General features: G+C 36.7%; 1 protein-coding gene and 1 long non-coding RNA gene across 4 annotated transcripts in view; one reads left to right on the forward strand and one right to left on the reverse strand.

The window, feature by feature from the left end:
* LOC108526172 (uncharacterized) overlaps nt 1–7,639 on the reverse strand; it is a 38,665-nt gene extending 31,026 nt beyond the window's left edge. The window contains exon 1 of the long non-coding RNA XR_001884453.1: nt 7,481–7,639. This is a non-coding gene — a long non-coding RNA (uncharacterized LOC108526172). The remainder of the gene's footprint in view (nt 1–7,480) is intronic.
* Nucleotides 1–25,913, forward strand: part of KCNIP4 (potassium voltage-gated channel interacting protein 4) — a 1,247,498-nt gene that overhangs the window by 381,570 nt on the left and 840,015 nt on the right. The window lies entirely within an intron of this gene.

The following is a 25,913-nucleotide window of genomic DNA, read 5'->3' on the forward strand; positions in this document are numbered from 1 at the left end:
TTCTAGTTGCTCCTTCCAACTTTCATTTATTTACATAGCATCATCACTAAACCAAACCATGAATATATTATAAAACATCTTACTTTTCTAGCATCTTATGAAATTCAATTCACTAGTCTAATTCTTCAACTATTAAACAAATATTAACAAACAAGTGCCTAGTGGTAAGAACTATGCAATTAATGGCAGCAATGCAATGGAGAAAAAAACAAACCTGGTCCCTATCCTCTGCAATTTACAGCTTAGAAGGAGGGACAGATTTTTAATAAGTTATTACTCACTTGTGAAGAGTGTCATGAAGGAATAAAATTGGGGACTCTAAGAGAGAATTAAAGGAAGCATAATTTGCCTTCTGTCCTTTGGCTGTTTAAATCTCATACATAGTTTGAAATACAGAGAAGCAGCTGCTTCTTAAATGTAGCTTCTTGTTTCTTATCTACCTCGCTTACAGTATTTAGTCTGCTTATCCAATTCGACCCTTTTGCATTAATATTTTATCTCTTGCTTCTCCAGTTAGAGTGTGGTCTAGACTATGCCTCATATGCCTTTTTTGTCCTTTAAGACTCAGCTTAGCTATTACCTTCTCTAGAATGTTTACATATATATGTATATATACAGATATATGTGTGTGTATATATGTATATATACACCTCCATCTTTGTGCCCCTACAGCACTGAGTCCAGGATATTCTTACTGATCACTTAGGCTATTTTATAGTAATCTGGTTTCTTTTTTTCATCTCTCACTATTGCATTATCTCTTGCTATTGCATCATTTCCATTTCCATATGATTGGACTTTCTTTTATCTCTATTCCCAGTGCTCACCATGGCACCAAGCTCAGAGTGGGAGATACTCATCTGCTTCTGAATGGATGAAAAGCTGATTAGTTCCACCAGGCCTGCTGTGTCTCTGAATTTAAATATTGAGGAATATTCCAAGTGATGGTTGCAGAATTCTTATGTCACAGTGATTTATTGCTAATTACAAATACTATGATATAGAAACAAAAATAGGAACATTTACACAATCAGAAAATGAAAAACCCATTCTTGGCTAGTTATCTGACAATATTCTCTAGAGACAGGGTAGATTTCAATTGCAATTAGTGTATAATGTATTGTTATTGTTCCTTTCATTACCAGCTAATTGCTTTTAGAGTACCTCTGCTGTGGTCTGGGATGCCTTTAGTTGGGTTTGGGATCGCAGCTCCCTGTAAGTAAAGATATAGACAGTAGAAGTATCCTGCATATGATATCTGAAATATACGTAATTCATTTCCTGATGTAGGGCGTGGGACACTTAGGATTACGATCCTGACGTATCTGGAATGGCCTTACAAACCATCAGAGGAAGAGGCAAACCTCACATACCTAATTAGCTTCAAAATCTTTCCATTTTCTCCTTTGGTTTAAGGTTGCTATCTTGAGGGGAGGAGGGAAGATCAGTGATATGTTATTGGGATTTAAACATTTGTTCAGACTTTCCTCACCATAACAACCTTTGATTTGGTAATCACCTAGCACCCATAGCCAGGTTTTCTCAAAGTTAAATGGATGAACAGTAGGTCACTATGATTTCATTGGCAGAATCTGACCACTATCTACAAAGATTTATTTTATGTTATATCTTAAAAGAAAAATAATGTTGGTAGTTATTTTGTTTTAATGCGGAAATAACTCTTATCCAAGATATGATGTATGTCTTTAAATATTTAAGGGCTGTTGCATGGAATAGTTATTTGAATTTTACAATTTAACTTCAAAGGGGATAAGTAAAATCAATAGATGGAAGCAACAGGAAGCTTGATTTTAAGACAATACCAAAGAAAGAAAACATTTTATTAGTCAGACATACAAAAATGTAATGTGACTGATTCACAAAGTATTTAGTTCTTCATACATGGAGGTGCTCAAATAAACATTGGTTATGTAAGCATTTCACAGGGCTATATGTATTCATATGCATCTCTTCGGGCAAGATGTGTGTTAACTGTTTGCTAAGATTTCTTCCCACTCTGACAATATTTCTATAGCCTTTCTCCAACTAGTGAAGGCTGAAGAACCAGTTTCTCATACTATGAACATGGCAAACACAATGGTTCTCTTGGTCATTCCTATGCTAGTTCACCCATGACCTGGTCCAACATCAGAATGGAGTTGTCCTACTGCAGGTCAGCTGCAGTGAGTTAGAAAATTGTCTGGCGTAGAATAAACACTGAATACATGTTAGCCATTATTACTGTTGTGGTTTTTGTTGTTGTTGTTGTTGTTGTTGTTGTTGTTGTTGTCGTTGTTGTTGTTTGCAGGGAAGAGCACATTTCCCAAGCTCTAACTCTTCATTTACTTAGCTGGATCTGCCAACACAACTGAGGATAAGACTGTCTTTCTATCCTCAAAATTGACACCTGAATGCAGAAATTAAATGGAATGATGTAAAGAAAGAGTGATTGGTTATATTAAAATGAAAAGTGCACTTTGTGGTTTATGTGCTGTTTTTGTATCCCTTACCTCATTTGTGATTTTTCCAGTAGCTTCATGAGATAGGTCAGGAATTATCATTCTGTCTCTGACATGAGAAAACTGATAGCTGGAGTGGTTGTGTGGCATCCACAACGTTACTTATACCCAATAGTGCAGGATTTTAAGCCCATCTGCCCTTAGATGATAAATCCAGGGCTTGTTCTAAAATCTAACCATCTACATAGCATATACACAAGCAACAATGGTGTGTCTCTCTGGTTGGTGTAGATGTCTTAATTCCTCAAAGTCGATGCAAAGCGCAGTCCTTGATGGGTAACAAGTTCAACCTTCTTGAGAACAAAGATAGCTTTGTTGATAAGTGAATACCATTTCACTCCTGGCTAGTGAGAATAAGACTACAGCTTTTGCTTTTTGTTATAAATAATGGTCCTAATCATACCTCGTGGGAACTACTACTTTAAAATAATGAGGCTGAGACTTGATACCTTATTCCAATTAAAAAATAGCCTGAGTTCAGAATAGCACATACATAAGTGATGATTACATTTTTTCCTTTCCCTTATTATGGAAGAATCCAGGGGTTATTTTAGTATCAGGGGAACCATATTTTTATAAATGGACTTGGAAGCTAAACATACTCTCTCTTCAGTTATCAACAGATTTTGACAAGTGACTAATGCATCAGGCTCCATCCTATCAGTTTTGTTTGCTCTTTTCTCTTATTCTTTGTCAATAATTTTCAATAAATTGATTAGTATCAAAGAGAAGATCTTAAATCTTAAAACTTTTCTTTTTGGAATCTGTTTATTCAGTTCCTGTCACACCTTCCTTTGATTTTAAAAAAAATCTCCCCTTAACAGTTCTGGGATCTCACTGCTGCTCCCACACGCCTAACACCCATCCCCTCCACATTCACCCAAAGGGAGATACTGGGGGAGGCAAGAGTGTGGAATGTCTTTGCATTTTGATGCTGGAAATCTGACGTCATCTCTTTTATTCATAAGTTTAGTCAACACATATATTCTGAGCACCTACAATGAGCCAGACACTGGATGCGTAGAGATAAATTAAATCTACAATCCCTGTTCTCATGGAACATATAATTTAAAAATGAATACACACTTAAATAAGTGTATAATTAAATGTATAATTAACAATTGGAAATGTGCTATAAATGAAAACTACAGGATGATACTAGAATAGGTCAAGTTTTTAATTTTGCCTTTTTTGTCCCATCATTTATGTAATGGAGTTATTAACTCATGCTGGTTCTTAACTCATTGCTGAGAAAACTAAATAACACGGCATGGGTGAGTGCTTAGCATAGTGTCACACATATGCATTATCCTTAAACAGTGTCATTAGTGTTCATAAAAATCAGTTTCTCTTCTTCATCAAAGGATAGAGACTCTCTTTTTAGGCAAGTATTAATTTTATCAAAGAGTGTTCATTGGTAGTTGTTCAACTTAATTATAATCATGATCCATTGTAGTCTTTCAAACTGATAAACATCATACATATATCTTAATTATGCTTCTCTGTTCCATTATCTCAAAGTTTTTTTTTCCCTCCAACACCCTCATTTCATGAAAATAATAATCAATAAATTAAGCTTCTTGGAAGTTCCTCTCATCTCTAATTTCTGCCATAATGGATTTTATACACTAAGACTTTTATCACATATTCAAGCATAATTGTTTTTGCGGGCAATGCTTCTTGTAATATATGTGTATTGATGAGCTGTCAGGCATATTTTTCACTTGTCCTGACAATCTATCAGTTTGGCATTTAAAGAGCAGAGAGGATGCTTCAAATCTGCCAAGATCAATGACTCTCATTCTCATGACACAGTGAAATATATGGCAATTCCTTTCCTTTGTTTTCACTTCATTTCAGTTGTGTAACTGGTATTTATTTTGTTTTATAAAAGTCATTTAAGTCTTGATGATAAACTTTTACAGCAAAATTTGATTTATAAGTAATTGGATTGAGATAAGAATGTCCTGATTATTCTATTCATTCAGTGAAGCATAGTAAGTAGGATCTGGGGATCCGAAGCCAGAGTTTCTGGACCAGGCGAATCAGTACCGACTTGGGATGTGGGCGTGCCGCATAAGCTGTCTGAATGTCAGTATCCTCATGCAGAGGATGGAGATGAGACCAACACCCACCTCATAGCACTGTCATGAGAAATGTCAGTTACATGCTGAATGCTTACCCCAGAACCAGGGTCACTGAACATTCAATACTTACTAATGATTACTGTTATGTATTCCAAAAATGTTTATGAAACAACTATATTTGCCAAATCCTGTGCTAAGTGTAAGTATTCACTATGTTAAGCTTTTGTTCAACTGCTATTTTACCTTGGGCCACTTGCCTTCTCCACCTCAGTTCTTTTTTTTTTTTTTTCCTACAAAAATGAAATAAAATAAAACTCAGCCATTCATAAGAAATGGTCAGGCTTGCTTGGAGAGGGTTATGTATACTGCTCCTCTACAAAGCTCAAACCTTTTCAAGAAGTTATCTCATCTTCCTTCAAATTTGTACTTGTCTCCCTCTCATCAATCTTTCTTTGGGGGTATTCCTTCCAAGTTTTTATTCCAGCACTAAGGTGTAGTGGAAAGAAATCAAGCTTCGAAGGCTGACAGACATAGGGTTGAATTTAGAATTTTCCCTCACTGATGGTGTGGTCTTGAGCCACATGGCTCTGGGTCTGAGCCTTGCTCTCTCTAAAGGGGAAATAATGCCAGCTAATTCGTTATTTTGAGGATTAGTAAAAATTGTAGGTGCTCAATAAATGTGTTTTTAAATTAACTTGGTCAATTTGCTATCTATACTGTCTAAATTGTCACCTCATTATATTCTGGTTTATCAGTTTCCTAAAATCTTAATGTGTGTGTGTATTAGATTTGGCTTTAAGTTTTTGAAGAATGATTCTGTTATGGTATGCAAATTCTTTATGACAAATAATTTTGGTAAATTTGTGCTATAATTTAGGTTGAGAAATGAGTTGCCCTTTATGAATTAAAAAATTAAAACCTGATTGCATCCTTCAAAATTAATTTTGTTTTCAAAAGGGAAACAAAACTTTTAGGTCTGAGATTTATGCTTAAAATTTGTGCAACCTAGGAAGAAAAAGACACGCATTTAACTTTATTCTCACTGAAGTATAAGTGATAATGGGAGAAGGAAAATTAAAATGAGGGTAATGATTTTTCCAACAGCTCATGTAAAGGCAGGTCACTTCAAAGCTTTGCTTGTAGCTAACCATGGGCTATGCAGATTGCTGAGCAGTAAATCCTTGTTTACTTGTAATATAAATCTTATGTTATTATCATTCAATTTAAGTTCATTGAGTGCCTGCTATCTGCCAGGCACTGTAGAGACTCATGAGGATGAGTTAGGCATGTTTTATATTCATAAATAACACATGCAAGAAAAGAACAGAAATTTTACCACACAAAAATAATCTTATAATAAAATATTTACATGATGTTCTAATTCAGTAAACTAGTTTTGACTATCACTATGTGTAAGAAACTTCTGTGTGTCACTGAAGCATAATCTTGATTTTTCTTGAGTTTATCATGTAAAATCATCTACCCATTTGATTTCTTTCTTATATCTTCCCTGCTTGGAACTTGGAAGAAATGAGTGAAATAAAACATTTTATAATGGGTTTTGTTCAATATTTCAACCATGGAAATTTACCCTTTAAACATTGGAATTGCATTAAAATATTATAGTTTTAAATGCTGATGTTAAAACATTTTCCCTACTAGCACTTATTTTGTGAAAGGCAGAGTATATAATCCTGGTATTTTACTATTTAGCTAGTTCCTAGTACTTCTTTATGACTATTCTCAACCTTAATGGCTACCATTTATTGAGCACTTATTGTATGTCAGATCCTGGAGTAACTGTTTCATATATATATTGTTTTATTTAAGCATCACTTCTACCTTATAAAGTAGATATTTTAATCTTAATTTTGCCCATGAGGATCCTGAAGCACAGCAAGCCTAAATAACTTCCCAAATTCACAAAGCTAGAAAATAGTTGAGTTGGCTTTGAACTCAGATATTTAACTTTAGAGTTATCAGATGCTAAAATCCTTGGCTGTCAACTCTGCATACAGTATTGAAATGCACTTACAAATTGTTCATAATGCTTAATTTGTAAAATCCATTTTTTAAGATGATGGATATGCATTAAAATTCACTTTTGGTTTTACTGAGGGCAGTTTTTCTTCAAAGGAGAATATCTTCAAAGGGGAAACTGAAACATTATAAGCATGGACATAAGTCTGATTTTGCATTTGAGTGCTCTCTTACCACTTAGAATTAGGGCAGTTGCGGATTTTTAGTTAAAGGCCCGATTTATGAGCATTGCTAGTGTGAGAAAGGCAATGAGAATCTTTGAAACTAAAAATGCTATGATCTAGGATGGGTGCACACATTAGTTTTAACATATTTAATCCTCTTTCTTCTCATTCTTCCCAAAAGATTACTTCATGCTTGAGTGACTAGCTAAATGTAAAATGGGGACTTCCCAGTTATCTCAGGAGGGTTGCATTTTCATCCCAGATGTCCTGTTTGCATGCATTGTATCCAGTGTTCCTAGTTATTTATAAGTTGGATGCATGGATTTGTGTTGGAAATGTCTTTATTTGAAAAGACGTTTGCATAGATAAACATTTTAACTCAATAAATGGAAAAAATATTATTCTAATATGTACACAAAAATCTCAGATCACAGAAATTTTTAAACTTGTATTTCTGATCCTATTTTTCATGCATAATATATTCAGTAATGATTATATTCACTTTTTCTGAGGATAAAATAAGAAGGGCAATGATGGGGTATTATTAGCATTTAAAGTCTATAGTATATTTACTTCTATTATTGAATCAGAAAATTAGGTTAAAAAAATTACCAACTCATAAAATCAGAGTCCTATTGTACTCCACTTTCCATCATACTAAACCACTTACCTCACCTCAAAAGCAAAAGAAAGGCAAAATGCGTTCCACTTTCCATTCATTAGGTCTTGAACATTGAGTGACCAGGGTCAGTGTCTAGATGAGTAGCAGAGTATTAATGTTTGGACATCATCCTGCCCAATGCTTGTCAGATGACTTTGAGTATTACCTAGTAAGTAAGAACATATTTTTTACATTACAGTCCAGCACACACACATACATACTAATTGTAATAAATGGTTTCAAAAATAAGTTTTACCTTTACTATGTGTCATATTCTCTGACAATATCTCATTCTATTCTATTCTATTCTATTCTATTCTATTCTACTCTACTCTACTCTACTCTACTCTACTCTACTCTACTCCACTCTACTCTACTCTATTCTGTTCTTCTATGCCCTATGTAGTCTATTCTATCCTTCTATGACCTATGCAGTCATGACATTTTATTCTTTCTTCTTTTAAGTTTGGTCCCAACTCATTAAATTGGGTTCATGACCCATTAGTGGATCATGACCTGGAGTTTGAAAAACATTCTGTATAAATAGTGGGTATTTGTAAGAGGTTAATAATTAAGACAATGACAGGATCACATAAGTTTGACCAAATGTTTAGGATGAACAGACAGAAGGAGGCAGTTCTCCAAGTGAGAAATGATAAGGGACTGAACCAAGCTGTGATAATACGAATAATAATGCTAGTCAAAATGTACTGAACAATGTCTTTGAGAATGCATTATGCAAAACTTCATTTTGGGTATATTCTATCATTTAAGCCCTTTAATAACTATGCAGATATAATAGGTAGAAGCAGAGGCTTTGAAAATACTTTTCCCAATTCTACAGAGACTTGAGACTGGCGAAGTCTGAATTCGAACCCAAAATTGCATGACTGTAGCCCAAACTCTCATCCATTACCTTCCTATCTTCTTTACCTCCCCTAAAATATTGTGGTTTTTATTATACAAGTATCAATACATTTTGTATGGATCTGTAACTTGCATCCAAACAACATGTCTATAGTCTTTTCCAGATGTTTCAGACGAGGCCATGGAATTTTCCTAGGAAGAAAGACATTTTAAAAGTAGAACTGTGAATTTCTCAAGTTGTCAATTCCCTTGAAAATAACAGACCTCCTGCTGGTCTGTTTTTATGCTGTTCCTCTACCAAGGTGCTTGTTTTCATTTTATTTGGAAATATAATGATGTTTCACCTAAACCTTTCAGAAATAGATACTATTTCCTTTGCAAGGCTATACTTAATGTCATTGTGTGGGGTGACAGAGTGAAATGCAGAAGATAAAATAAATTGAACATGCACTACAGTTTATAAGTTTAGCTCAAGTTGAGTGTCAGCTCTTGTGGATAAGCTCTCAGCACACTCATTGAATTGGCTCATTTGTTCTCTGAATGGGCTGACATATCCTTACAAAAGGAGAAAAGCTAGCAGCCTGCCTTTTCTCTTCCATTCTTCGTTGCAATGCTCAGGAAAGGAAATCCAATTTCTGTATACCATGTTTTTAATGGCTCCCCTTCACACTGTATAAGGTACTTGTTGACTAAACGCCTAGATGATTTTTCTAGAGGAGAGGGAAGTAAGCTTGGGAGTTTACCATCTTTGATGTAATGGTGTGCTTTAAATGTGTGCATGGTATGCATGGCAAATGTAAAAATATTTGAGAAAATGCTGAGAATGATCATTTTAAACATTTGTTTACTTTGTATGAAAATTTTTGGATTATCACATAAAGGAGAGTGTTTTCTCCATGCTGCGCTTGGGCAAATATAGTTTTGATGCAACACTATTCAGTAGTATGCTTTGCTAGCTGATATTAAGCAATCCCATCAAGGGATTCTTCATTCCGTAAAATACAATTTTCTTTTAAATATCTCGAGCAAAACTTTCTTACACAAAGAAGGCTGGTTTTAAAACAAGACATACCCAGAACTAAATGTAGTTTCTGTCACCTATTAACATTGTAACCTTGTGTTTAAACTTTCCCAGATGAGGTGTCTTTATGTGGAACATAGGTCAATAATACTCAAACGTGATAGTGTTGGTATCAAGGGAGATACATAAGAACTAAAAGAGTCTCTGGCTCAAGGTCATAGCTCAGTAAAGATTCATTCCTTATTCTTTCCACACATGAGAACTCATACATTGAGAACCCCAATACTGTTTAAGTATTCTAGATAAAATTCACAGATATTGCTCGTAAAATTCACTGGTATATAGACATTACCCCTTAACTACACAGGTAAATATGTTTTACTACAACATATATTTGGGCACCTATATTACAACTGGAAGTGATATATTTAGTTGTAGTTAAGGTCCATTGATAGTTCTTGTTGTAATTTTCAATGAATTTCTCTACTTACCTAAGCATTCTGTCAAAAACTAAGTTTATTGGAAAACATCCAAATGAGCTAAAAAACTACTTTTCAAAAGGAATTTTTACTGTTATATATTCTTGTTCTGCTACATGAGGCAGGATAGAGGGAAAGATTAAACTAAATAAAGATTTTATCTCTATGCTAAAAGGCAATTTATGGAGAATAAAACCTAGAATGACATTGTATTCAACTGTACTGAATTATCCATTGACTCGGAGAATACAGAGAGTGTCAATAGAGTTTATTCTCGTAGAGTACAAGGGTTTTCGGCAACAAAAAGCAACGTGTTTGAGGGTAGTTGATCCCAATGGGTAAATGCCTCCAGAATTCTGAGTGTAGAGTTATGATGAAAAACAATCCATGGGAGGATAAACAAATGCATGAATGGATATATAGAATTTAATTGAAACAGAAATTAATAGATTGCATAGCAAACAGTTTACAAATAACATATAAATAAGATTAAATCATTTTTTAATGTGGCACAAGGGAATCTGATTAGAAGGAAGACATGCAAAGGATATAAATAATATTCTTAATATATACTTCTGGGATGAAAGAAATTTAATAAATCGACTTTTCCCCACAGTAGTTTTATTTCTTTTGGATGAACTCGTAGGCACATCTTGTACTTGCGTTCTAGTCAAACAGTACTGTGGCTTTAAGTGTGTTTTCCTGCATTATCATAAAATGCAAAATACTGTGCTCTGGCTTAGTGCTGGTGTGACCTTGGTTTACGTTATACCTATGGGAACTGTCACACAGGAGAGCAGTGGGTTTTTATGCTTCTTGGTTTTCACCCCATAAAAGATACTTTATATGAAGCCGTCTTAAATCAGTTGATCTCTTAGAATCTCTAATGTCAGGCTCTTTAAGTAGGAGACACAAAACAAACCACTAAAAAAATGTAGGCTTCTATGAGCAGAAGCAAATATTGAGTAGTAGCCTTTATTTATTGACTCAGTCTGTCATTCTACTGATATTTGTTAAGCACCTGCAGCATGCAAAACAGCTGGTCTCTAAAGTCTGTGTGCAAGACAAATGTATTTTAAGAAGGTGCAGTATCACAGACAAGGATTGCCCCTGAGTTAGTCCAGTGTGGGATGTATGACCTTCATGCTCAGGAAAGGTCACTGTTTCTTTAACTGAGTACAAGATGAAGTCATGTGCTTGCCCTTAGTTGCCAAAAGGTAGAAGAAACACATGTGATTAAATACTAGCATTATACTTGAACTGGAAGAAACTCACACTCTATGAGGTCCCAGGGGTTGCGATGGCACGGAGGAGCAGATTTGCTTTATCCTAATGAGCAGTCTTGGTCATTCATCCACTGAGTAGAAGGGTGGATGCCATATTTAAATTATTTAAAATGTCTTACTTAGTCTCTCTTACTTTCTGTCTCTCCTGCTCGCTCTCCCTTTTTCTTCTTCTCCTTTGTTAATGCCCATGCTTTATCATAAATGTCTGGACACAAGCAAATATTCACCTGAGCATGTAAAAACTGGGCTTTAGAAGCAGACAGACCTTAGGTAGAATTCAGGAGAGATTCATGTTTAGCTAGCATGAACTCTTTTTTTTTTTTTTTCTTTTGAGACAGAGTCTCACTCTGTCACCCAGGCTGGATTGCAGTGGTACAATCTCAGCTCACTGCAACCTCGGCCTCCCGGGTTCAAGCAATTCTCTGCCTCAGCCTCCCAATTAGCTGGGATTACAGGTGCCCGCTACCACGCCCGGCTAATTTTTGTATCTTTAGTAGAGACCGGGTTTCACCATCTTTGCAAGGCTGGTCTTGAATGCCTGACCTCGTGATCCACCCACCTCATTCTCCCAAAGTGCTGGGATTACAGGCGTGAACCACCGCGCCTGACCTGAACTCTTAATAATCTACACATTAGCCAGAGTGAACAAATAGTTTAGTTTTTCTTGCTTCTAAAATGTAGATAACAATGTTAAACTTGTGAGTTTTCTAAAACAATTCTCAAGAATATATGTAAGTATAGTAAAGTGGCTGGCATTAAATGAACACTAGTAAATGATGGAGAACAGGATGTGGCACATGATGACAGAAACAGAGACAAGCAAAAGAGAAAATACCAAATGATGACACCAGGACTGAAAGGTATCTTCTGGACAGAATTTCCAAATAGAGGAAGGAGCTAACTAGGTAGTCAAGGCAAGGAATGCCAGCTGCAGCCGAGGAAGCAGTGTGTGCAACGGCACAGAGGCACCAAAGAATATACTGCATTTATGGAATTGTAGTTTTGTTCATTTGTTTGTTTTTGAGATGGAGTTTTGCTCTTATTCTTCCGGCTGGAATGCAATGGTGCGATCTTGGCTCACTGCAACCTCCGCATCCCGGGTTCAAGCAATTCTCCTGCCTCAGCCTCCCAAGTAGCTGGGGTTACAGGTGCCTGCCACAATGCCTGCCTAATTTTTTGTATTTTTAGTAGAGACAGAGTTTTGCCATATTGGCCAGGCTGGTCTTGAACACCTGACCTCAGGTGGTCTGCCCACCTCAGCCTCCAAAAGTGCTGGAATTACAGGGGTGAGCCACAGCACCCAGCTGGAATTGCAGTTCTAAAAGTAATAGAGGGCAGAAGAATTGTGCAAGGCCAGATCATGAGGGGTCTTGCAATCTGGAACGTCTTTAGAAATTGGCACAGAGGTATTCCTATTGCTGTCCAGTTAGAGTCAAGGGTTTTTCAGACAGGGGAAACTTCTTAGGCTGAAGTCACAGTGTAGCATCCAGAATAGCATATTCAAGCCCAAGTAAATTTCTCTTAGCTAAATAGATTTGGTACTGTTTAATACTACGTATGACTGGATGATAAGTTGGTATTCATTTATGGGGTGGTATTTATTAAACCAAAAAAAAAAAAAAAAAAGAAATGTAAAACCACACAGGGTATGCACCTATTTAATTTTTTTATGAAGTTAATCATAAAACTAAAGTCTTAGAAAAAAAGGTATGCTCAATAAATAATAAATTCTATTACTATTATAAGTGTCATTATATGTTAATGGAGCAATCACAAAGTAAAAATAAAATAGAATAGTATTTTAATTAACCTAATTAAGTCTACAGTGGTTAAAACCTTAAGAGTTTCAGTTGAATATATTCTTCGAAGAAATTAGCATGTTAACATAAGATAATTATTATCGTAGCACTTCAAATGTTATGAGTTCAGGCTCCTGGCTAACACGGTGAAACCCCGTCTCTACTAAAAATACAAAAAACTAGCCGGGCGCGGTGGCGGGCGCCTGTAGTCCCAGCTACTCAGAGGCTGAGGCGGGAGAATGGCGGGAACGCGGGAGGCGGAGCTTGCAGTGAGCCGAGATCCCGCCACTGCACTCCAGCCCGGGCGACACAGCGAGACTCCGTCTCAAAAAAAAAAAAAAAAAAAAAAAAAAAAAAAAAAAAGTTATTATGAATATTAAAGAAAGTAATAAATCAATAAAATGAATAATTTAAATTATTTTGAAGTCTTCTAAACATTTAGCAATTTGGATAAATGAGTAATTGGGGACTTATACGTCACATCCAAAATATGTTTTCATAAACAAGTTTGGACAGCATATCAAATAATTCTGAGTGCACTCAGCAATTTTAGGACATCGATTTTTAGTCAGTATGCAAGCTAGGTCTAATGTTTCTACTTTGGTATCCAAAATTTTCAAAGAAAATTTAGATTTTTTTCCAGTAACAGGATATTTAAATGTGTTTTTCTGCATTAGCAGAAAATGCAAAATACTGTGTTCTGGCTTAGTGCTGGTGTGACCTTGGCTTATGGTATACCTACGGGAACTGTCACACAGCAGAGCAGTGGGTTTTTATGCTTCTTGGTTTTCACCCCATAAAAGATGCTTTTTGTGAAGCAGTCTTAAATCAGTTGATTTCTTAGAATCTCCAATGTCAGGCTTTTTAAGTTGGAGACAAGAAACAAACCACTAAAAAATTTAGGCTTCTATGGGCGGAAACCGATGTTGAGTAGTAGCATTTACTTATTGTCTCAGTCTGTCATTCTACCCATATTTGCTAAGCCTCGCAATAGGCCAACTCCTGTGAGCAACAAACTAAAAAAAATTTCAGTTGTTTAACCAAATAGTTTATTTTCTGGCTCCTCTGTGAGCCCTAAGAAGTATACGCAAATGAATGGCTCTCCTCCAAGTGGTGATTTAGGGGCCCAAGCTCCTTCCATCTTATGGCTCTATCATCTTTAATATGGGATTTTCAAGACTATTCTAAGGGTTGTCTGCATTGGCAGATCATATGCAGATTTGTATGTGCCTGTTGGAAGCTGGCATTTAATTATAATTTTCTTTTGAAATAATTTGTGATACTTTTCATACTATCAAAGCAGCATCTAATAATTAACTATTGAAATAAATTTGGATTGTTATAAACTATCACACTAAGATTGCACTATAAAATGTGATTTCAATATTTGAGAATGAGTCTCAGTATAGTATAATAAATTCAGAGATGGTTTGAATGTAGACCCTTGTGAAGATGACAAATTATGCAGATAGTAGAAAACTTGTGTTTACTAAGAAGTTAGCTACAGAAAGAAAAAGAAGAGGAGGAGGAGAAAAGAGGAAGATGAGGAGGAGAAATGAAAAGATAAGGAGAAGGAGAAAAATAGAAAGTATCAGCAGCAAGGTATTAGACATTATTCTCATTCAATAGCTCAATTGTTCCTTAGGTATAAGAAATAATAGGCAGAAACATTTTCCTTCTTATGTTCCTGAAAATCCAACCCCTACTGTAAGAACTATCAAACTCAATTCAAAATCAAAGTGATTTGCCCTAAACTTTCCTATCTCAAAACCTCCAAATCATCTTGGACTCTTGATTCAAGTGTTCTGTCTCTAGCCTCTCATGTACTTACTTCTACTTGTTTCGAGTGACTCTTAGTTTAAGCTCCATGGCTACCCAGCTGTCACCTGTGTGACTGACCTCCCTGCAGTCAGTTTGAGGGTAACATCACCTCCTCTCCCACAGAGGCTGGAGTCAGCAGAAATGTTGACGAGTTATGCAGTATTGTACAAAGGATCAGTGAGGTTATTCTAGAAAATATGTTGACAAACTTTTAAAAACAGTCATATATAATGACATACACATTACATAATTCCATTAGTTCATGAATATTTTTACTAAATGCAAAGCTATATAATGAGTGAGAGTGAATTGGTATACAATAGATTTGGCGAAAGTTGTCAGATTAATAATAGTACAGATAATTCTCAGATTCTCAGAAATGGTAAAAATTAAAGACAGAAATACTGGGAATGTTGAAATAAGGCAAACTTGAGAATAAGAGTAGTAGAGAGGCTAGGTGTAAGACAAGTTGTTGTAAAGATTCTTTCTGATTTCACTCCAAAATCTAGTTTTAGCTTCAGTTAGTCTTGGTTCCTATTATCTGGCTCTTCCAGTATATATTCTGCCTTACACTCTCAATTTGAGGGTTCACTGTTGACTACTAAAGACCATAGTCTCCTTGAAATCTGGATCCTTCTTTAATTTTTCACCTTCTGCAAGGATTATAGAATTTTCTTTTATTTATAGCCCTGTTTAAATAAAAGGCTACCAAACATCTCCTATAAGTATATAAGGACTCCATTTCTTCAAAAGAGGGGAATCTTTTTCTTTTCAAATAGCTTGGAAACATTGATAAAACCTGCCACATATTAAAGTCACAAAAACTTCAATAAATTATTTAAATATATAAATATGGAACACTCTCTTTGATCTCTATCCATGAAACCTGAAAATTAAAAACAAAACTGAAAAATAAAAGGCCAGTTTCACCTGGAGATTTAAAAAACTTTCTCAAAGGCCCATAGGTCAAAATGGAAATGAAAATGAAATTATAAATTTCAGGTACATGATAAACTTACAGAAAACAACTATTAATTTTTATTAATCTAAGACACCAACATTTGTAAGATGCATGGTTCTCCTGTGTTCATTAAGAAGAAAATTTCTGCCCATAAACCATGACTCAACTCTGTTACAGTCCTTAGAATTTTTCTCCTACTGTGACACTAAGTGCATTAGTAATGCAGCCTTACTTGGGAGAGTGCTCCACTGTTACCTCTAGAATTTTCTTCCAAGCCATTGACACCCATTTTGAAAGTTTTAATGGTAGATCTTCTTGGAAAATGCTCATAGAATATTTTAGATCAACAAAATAAAGGTATTTGAAACAGTAACTAAGCTCTTCAGCATCCATCATGTGCATAACTCAACTGAAATGATGCCAACAGGAACAATGTCCCAGTCGATCCAGTTTCCAACATTAGTTATCAGCTATGTCGGGACTGTAACCTGACTGATAATCATTGGGAATTGATCAAAATGGAGCTTAGTCGACTAACATGAATATCATTCACCCCTAGACAAAGGTATATCTTAATTCTAAAATATGTCATAAGTTGAAATGACCTAAAAAAGTTGTGTTTCAGAATAGATAAAATATAAATTTAGGTACTAGAGAACACAGCTAAGGTATTGCTCAGAGGAAAATTACTGGCCTTATATAGATGAATTAATAAAATGGGAAAATTTAAGTGAATTAAGCAACTAGGTTCAAACTGCTAGAAAAGAAATAAATAAATCCCAAGGAAAGGAGAACAGATTTAATAAGGGTAAAACTATGAATCAATGATTTAGAAATCTGAGAAACAATAGAACATAAATACAAGAAAAATAAAGAAATATCTAAGGTGCTTAAGGGAGAAAAATGGGGAGCATGAAAACAGAAAGTTAGGGAGAAACAGCCACTGATAAAAGAGAAACTCAGTTTCCTTCAGTGATAAAGTGGGGATAATAAATTCATGCTAATTCATGTAGTTTTAGTGGATTAGAGTTCATACATTTAAAGCTTCCAGTACTGTGCCTGACATATTGGAGATACTCACTAAGGTCAACTATGAGTGTCACTACCTCTTCCATTATTGCTGCTTCTACTAATGCTACTACTGCTAACACTATGACCATTCCTACTGTTCACCGCTAAACAGTGGTGATAATAGTAACATGCCCGGGATGCTTCTGAATAGCTGAGATGGACACTAATACCTAAGACAAGGTAAGTTTGCTGAAAAGATGAAGACCAAACTGAATCTTGCAGTACAACTAGGAGATAGGGAAATATCATAAGAGAACAGAATCCACAAGGCAAGAAAAGAAGATAAGACCGGGTGCAGTGGCTAACATCTGTAATCCCAGCACTTTGGGAACCAGAGGCAGGTGGATCACCTGAGGTCAGGAGTTAAAGAGCAGCCTGACCAACATGGAGAAACCCTGTCTTCACTAAAAATACAAAAATTAGCTGGGTGTGGTGGCACATGCCTGTAATCCCAGCTACTTGGGGGAGCTGAGGCACAACAATCACTTGAAATCAGGAGGCAGAGGTTGCAGTGAGCTGAGGTCATGCCACAGCACTCCAGCCTGGGTGACAAAGCAAGTCTCAAAAAGATGAGAGATCTGTGTGGATCCATGCATTTTTCAGCAATGTTGCTATATAAAATGTGCGTGGAATGGTGTTTAGAAGGAAGATGATGAGAAACTAAGTGAATGCACGAGTTAGGATGCATATATTAATACAGTAAGGTCCCTTTTGACCCCATTGGGAGTTTTGTGGTTTTTATTGGCTTATCTACATGGTATCCTATATGAAAGCTTAAAAGGACACATCTTGGGTTTGTGTTTTTAATTGATTTTACCCTAGAGTTTGAACATATTACAAGAAGAATACTGGAGGCCATCATAAACTCTTCAGGCTGAACAAACGAAGTTTCCTTGATGCAAAATAACAAAAATAAGCAGCACATTTTGTTAAAATATGAGATTCAAAACTGGTCTTATCACATCATACAGCCAAAACACATACTGGCCTGAATATTTGACAAGTAGCAGTCTCTTTTAGAAATAGATGTACTTCTGTGTACAGATACGTACTTATATATGATCTGGCTATTTCGAATGGAGTCTCCAGCAATCGGGATGTGAAGTAGAACATTTGGTTATGGTAATTACTAAGGCAGTTCTAAGTTTAAATTCTATTTCTGCATCTTATTTGCTAGGTCTATAATGTCTATATCTAAAATATCTATACTTTCGGAAAGTTACTTTACATCTCTAAGAATCTGTTTGTTCAATGCAATAGCGCACCATACGTATCCTATGAGTTTGATTTGATAATGGGGTATTAATGTAAGCAAAATACTCAGCAAAGTGCTTGATACATGTTATTAACATTGTTATGATCACTTACTTTTTTCTCATTTTGCATTTGTGTGGACACTCCCCATTAAATCGTAAACATTTATCAGAGTTGCAAACTCTGGATTATCTGTTAGTGCTATAACATCTCATGACCCCTGGGTGCCTTCCCCCTCTGAGCAATAAGTGTCTCTTCTGCAAGCCAGATGAGTTTTCATTTAACCCGCCTGCTCATCTTCACCCTCCTCCTCCTGCTTTCTGCAGTGAAACTGATAGATGTGGGCTTCTGCTGATCAGCTCGGTTAACACTTGCATAATGCCTTGGCAAGAAAATACTACTGCACCTGCTGCTTATTTATGGGGAGGTTTTGTCTACTGCATTTATGTGTGTAAGATAAAGAGCCAAACGTTTAAGACTTAGGAAACAGAGCAACTCCAGCCTACAGATTTGCATTTCTGAGTTTAACTATCCTTTCTTATAAACAGCTAGGATCAGGTCTGCATGGATGTGCAGACACATCAGTATTTTGCACATATGCTATAACAGCTGGGACTGCTCTCACCCAGATGCGCCCTCTGTGAACCTCTTTGTGTCCACTCCTGGCAGCCTCTTCTGCTTGTGGAATTTATGTTACCATAATTCTCATCACCATTGCTCAGCCTGTCATCTCAGAGGACTGTGACAAACCTAAAGAAGTGAGAAGGAGGAGAAGTAATACTCAGAGGGGATTATAAACAAACTGAACTAAGAGAGATGGCTCAAGCTGCCGGGTGGTACTTGAGTCTCGAGGTGACCTTGTGGATGACAATATTTTGAAAGGAGGTGTGAGTCTAGATGTCCTTTTCTCAAACCTGGAAGCATGTGATGCTTAAGAGAAGGAAATCTGGGGTCAGATTTGAGTTTGAATTCAGGTTCAACCACTTAGAACCAATATGACTTTGACCAAAAAATGTATTCTCTTTGATCTTCATTTACTTCCTGTATAAAACAGGGAAAATAACAGCTGCTGTATAGTGTTGTTTGGAGGGTTCAATGTGATATAGGAAAGTTCTCAATTTCTGCTATGTATTGAGTACTGGATAAACCATATAGTTATGATAATGATGACAATGATAGTGATGAAAATGATAAAATAATAACTTTGACTATTAGGAAAGGTGAATCTATTCTATAAGCCCTCTGAATGAATGTTCCTAATCCACTGACACGCTTCAGACTCATTTTCAAAAGCCACTGATATTAAACATGATTTATTGAGTTATATGTCCTTCTCCCATGTGGATGCCACAAGTTATCCAGAATGCAGTTCTAGGCTCCTGTCCTCCCTTTTTAGACTTATTTTCTACTTCTTCCTATATTACATGCTTGATGCTCAGGTTAAATAGTCTACAGCTATTGCTTATTTTGTTCACGTTAACATTTCTATCATCTAGACCCATTTCTGACCTACATCAGGGAATCACCATTATTGACCAACCTGTTCTTCTCCATTCCACACTCTTTGCTGATGCTCAGGGCCTTCAAGAGACTGGAAGTACCTCCTTTTCACCCTGTTTCTTTACATTAAAACCTCTACATCTCTGCCTCTTTTACCTGTTGGTTATTAGTTCTGAGTCCTACCCCTACCTACCATGTACTCTTTTCTGAGAAGTTAGGATTAAGGTTCCAAAATTTACATTTTCCAGATTCCCATTTTCAGCCATCTCTGGGTAGATTTTGCCAGTAGGAAATGTGAACAGGAGGTGGAAGTTGGAAGAAGGATAATTTTCTCACTTCCAGGTGGGGTCTCCTTCTCCATTTGAGGCAGACAATTATGGCTTGAGTATCCAGCTTCCTTGACACTTCTAGCCCTGATATCACTTCACCTGGGTGGGAGGAGTACCACATAGCCCACCCCCATTCTCCCAACACACAACAGAGCCCCTCTGAGATGTCTGAAAAAACAGCCAGACCCCCTCAGTGGTCTAGGATGTGTGAAACAATGGCTTTTTTTCCCCCTAAGAGGTCCAAGCACCAACTGCGGGGAGCTGCTTCTCCTTTCAGATTCTTTCATTCTTCCTTTTTTCTCCCTGGCTAGCCTGAAGAATGGCAGCAACCTCCTAAAGCTGTTGAGTTCTGGGTTACATCAACATCCTTAGAAGCTTCAGTCTTTAATCACTCAAGTAACCAATGCTCAGTATTAAATGGACTTTGTCTGAAACACCAGACTGATTAATAGAACATCCTTCAAATTTCTTCTCAAATGCCACCTCCTTTTTCTGATCCCACCAGGTATTCTTTTTCTCTTTTATCCTCTCATAGTGCTTATTTTATATCATTTTGAATTTTACCTCCTTTGCTATGTGCAGAAGCCCTTTCTCAGTTTTTCTAAAATGTATCCCAAGAATGTCATGAATCCTCAAATTCACAATATTCTACTATCAAATTACTAAACTTCTGTACTTTCTTTATAATTATTTCACTAACACTCATGATAAGCAGTTTTTGAACAGGGCTGTTTCCTCCTCAAGAAGCAAAGTTTTTCTCTTGTTTTCTTTCAAGTTGTTTTGTTGAAATATTCAACAAAATCTGGACTTACTTGTTAATCAAGTTTTTTTTAGAATACCGGTCTCCTAGTGCATGGGACTTAAAAATGTCTCAGCAAACTTACAGACTCCATTAAAGCTTGTCTTAGTTTTTAGAGCTGCCAAAGCAAAGTATCACCAACTGTGTGGGTGGCTTAAACAATAGGAATATATTGTCTCACAGGTTTGGAGGTTCAAAGTCTGAGATCAAGGCGTCAGCAGGGTTGATTCTGTCTGAATGTGGTGAGAGTGAATCTTCCCCATGCCTCTTCCCTAGTATCTGGTGGTTTATTGAACATTTTTGACATTCCTTGCCATGAAGAAGCATTACCCAGAGTTTTTCCTTCATCTTCACTGTATTAGTCAGCGTTCTCTAAAGGGACACAACTAATAGGATAGATGAATATATGAAGAGAATTTTATTAGGAGAATTGACTCACACAGTCACAAGGTGAAGTCCTACAAAAGGCTGTCTGCAAGCTGAGGAGCCAGGAAGCCAGTCCGAATCCTAACGCCTCAAAAGTAGGGAAGCAGATAATGCAGCCTTTAGTCTGTGGCCAAAGGCCCGAGAGTCACTGGTAAAGCACTGGGGTAAGTCCAAGAGTCCAACAGCTGAAGAACGTAGAGTCTGATGTTTGAAGGCAGGAAGCCTCCAGCACTGGAGAAAGATGGTGGCCGGAAGACTCAGCAAGTCTGCTCTTTCCATGTCTGCTTTTATGCTGGCAGCTGATTAGATGGTGCCCACCCAGTTTGAGGGTGAGTCTGCATCTCCCAGCCCACTGACTCAAATGTGAATCTCCTCTGGCAACACCCTTACAGACACACACAGGAACAATACTTTGCATCCTTCAATCCAATCAAGTTGACACTCGGTATCAACCATCAGGTTCACACAGCCTTGTCCCTGTGTATATGTCTATGTCCAAATATTTCCTTTTCATAAGGACATCAGTCAGATTAGTTTAGGGGCCCACTTTACTCCACTATCACCTCATCTTAACTAGAAATTGCATTTGCAATGACCTTATTTTCAAATAAGGTGACATTCTGAGGTGGTAGGGGTTAGAAACTCAGCACATGAATTTGGGGTCCACCAAGACTGTCCCTTATTAAGTTCACACAAGTCTATCATATTATAATACAATTTGAATTCTATTTCTCCTCCCCCTCAAAACCTAGTTTCGAAAAGAGGGCAATATCGTTGCACACTCATGACTCTCTCCCTCAGGGCAAGTTATCATGGGGAATATTTGTTGAATTAAAAACTGCATAGCAGCACTGACTATGGCTATAAATGTATGCTATTTATTATCAAGTATTTTTCTGGCTCCCCTTTTGTATTGTAAACTGTTTGGGACTAAGAGTCATGTATTTCTACCCCACTGGTACCTAGAAAAATATCAAGCTTGAGTTGAGGTATGAGGTACCACTCACGTTACTTGACAGAGAACTGATTCCTCAAGATACTCAATATTGTCCTGACTACAAAGTAACTTCCATCCTCATCCAATTTCAGTTTATATTAGACTATTTGGGGGGAATGGAAAAGTATTGTTTTTAAGGTTATATTCCCTATCCTGTGGTATTTCAGATAGTTTATGTATTTTAGTTATCTTTGCTTTCCCTACCTCTAAGCATAATACTAGCTATATGACATATTAATTAGGTTGCATTGTACACATCAGAAAATCCAAATAATATTAGCTGATACAAATTAGTGTTAAATTTTTATTATGTATACTAAGGTTTTTTTGTTTTATTTTGTTTTATTCTACTAAGATTGGGGCTTATGTCTATTTATGAGGTCTGGCCTTTACAAATTCATCCAAGAAGCAAGAAAGAGGGGTGGCAGGGAGGATAATGGCCCCCTTACACATCAGTCTAGACCCCTATAAAGAAATCCCCAGGTATCTCAGCCAGTGGTTTCCATTCATATCTCATTAGCCACCCCTAGCTTCATGAGAGAAGGAAAAAACACATACGTATGTGTATATATATATGTGTATATATACACAAATGTACATATACCTATATAATAATAGATCTACACATATATATGCATTAAATTGGGTACCTTGCTAATCTTAATAAAATTGTGGTTTTGTTCTTAAAGTAGAAGCAAGAATATATACTGGGCAGCGAATTAACTATCTCTGTCATGGTGATTATAGGAGACAATTAATAAATGCTGGTTGTTCGTAATTGAAGTTTGTTAATTTGACTTTTTAAAATATAATAGGAAATAACAGTTTTCTGTATTGATAGTTATTGTGATATTAATGAGGTTGTTGGTGAGCCTGGTAGTTCTTTTCTGATTTACACAAATCTGGCATTACACAATATAGAGATATTTTGATGTGTTATTTTTTGCAGTTTGGCTTTATGTCCTGTATGTTTGCGAGGCTGCATTTGTGGGTTTCTTGATGTTGCAGTCACATATGACTGTTCCCCAGTAACTGATATCTGTTTCAATAGGAAACCTTTGACCTCTCATCAGAAGTGAATCTCTTAATCCACCTAAAATGGAAGCTCTAAATCTTCTTACTCCCAAATGTCTCTAAGTATTGTCTCTTCCTTTCTATCTCCACTGCCTTGTATAAGTGTATTAGTCTGTTCTCACATTGCTTTGAAGAACTAGCTGATATTGGGTAATTTATAAAGAAAAAAAGTTTAATTGGTCCACAGTTCCATAAGCTGTACAGGAAGCAGGGCTGGGGAGGCCTCAGGAAACTTGCAGTCATGGTGGACGTTGAATGGGGAAGCAGACATGTCTTACACGGGTGGAGTGGGAGGAAGAGAGTGAAGTGGGAGGTGCTATAAACTTTTAAACAACCAGATCTCCTGAGAACTCACTCACCACACAAGAACAGCAAGGGGGAATACCACTGCCATGATCTAATCACCTTCCAATAGGCCCCTCCTCCAACACTGAGAATTACAATTTGACATGAGATTTGGATAGGGATCCAAATCCAAACCATATCAATAGGTCTGTTCACCTGTTGTCTAGAGACTGTGACACTGGTGTCCTGACTGGCCTCCTTGCCACCCGTCTCGTCCCAGACCAACTCATTCTTTACAGCATTGCCAACATTAAATTAAAAATACTTTTGGCTCCGCCCTGTGTCTTGATTGTGGAATCAGAGGGATCTCACAATCCAGATCTCAGTGACTCTAACTGTGTTTCTTTACCTGTTCCTATATGTGACTGTTGCTCCAACAATTCCTGTCTCTCATTAGTTTCCCTACAGTTCTTTGTTTGCACATGCTTCCCTGCTTATCAGATACTATTCTTTCTACTTAGAGCATCCTTCTTTTTTTGTGCTATCTGGCAGATAAATTCTACTTGGATATCCAGAGCTGCTTAAAGCATCACTTCTCTTTAAAGCTTTCTTTGATTTGCTCCAGCAGAATCAGTCACCAGTTTTCCCCATGTTCTAATACCATTTTATATTTCAGTAATCTCTTTAGAGCTCTCTCTACTCCTCATTCTTCTATGAGCTTTTCAAAAATAAGAGCTTTAAATTTCTCAACTTTTTATATACTTTCTCCTCTCCTGCACCCAACACCATGTCAGACACAGAGTATTCTGTAAATGATTATTGAATAGCTATAAATCTGTAATAAATGTCACTGCCAATCAGTTGCTTTAGGTGAATGTTATAGGAGATGGTACAATGTGGATGTAAAACATGAATATCCATATGACACAAATAGTTGCCATTTCAGTGTACCTATATGCCAGGTTTGAGGCTAAATAGTTCACATATTTATATTTATGAAAGTTTGAAACTACCCTACAGTATTTGCCATGGACTGAATTGTGTCTCAAAATTTTTATGTTGAAACCTTAACCACCAATGTGATCATTTTTACAGGTGGGGCTTCTTGGAGGTAATTATATTTAGGTGAAATCATGAAGTTGGGGCTGCCATGATGAGACTAACACTCTTAAAAGTAAAGGAAGGGAGACCAGAGATCACTTTTTCTCTACCATGTGAAGATATAGTAAGAAGGCGACCATCTGCAAGCCAGGAAGAGGGCCCTCATGCAGAATGGCATTAGCCAGCTCCTTGATCTTAGACTGCTCAGCCTCTGAAAATGTAAGAAACCAGTGTCTGCTGTTTGATCCAATCGGTCTATGGTGTTTTGTTATGGTAGCCCAAGCTGATTAACATAGGATTTTTTTTTTTTTTTTTTTTTTTTTTGTGGTTTAAAACAAGCACAACTTTATGTATCTTCTAATTCTGTAGCTCAGAAATTTGGGACATGGCTCTTCACTGGCTATGATCAAGAGGACAGTAAAGGCTAGTATTTTTCGAGAGGCTTGAGGGAAAGTCATTTCCCGTCTTTTCTAGCTTCTAGAGGTTCACCCACTTTCTGTGGTATATGGGCCCCTTCCTTCCAGCAACAACCAGTGGAGTCCTCATGCTCCACTCTGATTTCTTCCTCTTCTGCTTCCCTCTTCCATTTTAAGACTCCTGTGATTATATTGAGCTCACTATAAACCAGGATAATTCTGTTACTTTAATATCAACTGATTAGCAACCTTCAATCTATCTTACAACCTTAAAATTTTTTCTTTGCCCAAATAACCTAACATACAGAATAGGACTTGTATATCCCTGGGATTGTTGTAATACTTTCCATCCCAGCAAACCAATGAATCTTAATAGCTCAATACAGGACTAAAATACAATGTCGTAACATTATATTTAATTCATGACTTCTCTTTGTCAAACTGAAATACAATAATTATCCCTTATCTGCAGGGAATATATTCCAAGAGCCCCAGTGGATACCTGCAAACTGAGAATACTGAACTGTATATATACTATGTGTTTTTCCTAGTTCATATATACCATGATAAATTTATTTTATTTTATTTTATTTATTATTACTTTTTTTTTTTATTATACTTTAATGTTCTAGGGTACATGTGCATAACGTGCAGGTTTGTTACATTATGTATACTTATGCCATGTTGGTTGCTGCCCCATCAACTCGTTCAGCACCCATCAATTCATCATTTATATATCATGTATAACTCCCCAGTGCAATCCCTCCTCCTCCCCCCACTCCCCCTCCCCCTCCCCATGATAGGCCCCAGTGCGTGATGTTCCCCTTCCGAGTCCAAGTGATCTCATGTTCAGTTCCCACCTAATGAGTGAAAGAACATGCGGCTTTTCGGTTTCTGTTCTTGTGATAGATTATGCTAAAGACATGGATGGTTTCCAGCTGCATCCATTGATCCCT

Source organism: Rhinopithecus bieti, unplaced genomic scaffold (genome assembly GCF_001698545.2).
Source record: "Rhinopithecus bieti isolate Rb0 unplaced genomic scaffold, ASM169854v2 scaffold_1599, whole genome shotgun sequence".
In the NCBI taxonomy this organism is placed as follows: domain Eukaryota; kingdom Metazoa; phylum Chordata; class Mammalia; order Primates; family Cercopithecidae; genus Rhinopithecus; species Rhinopithecus bieti.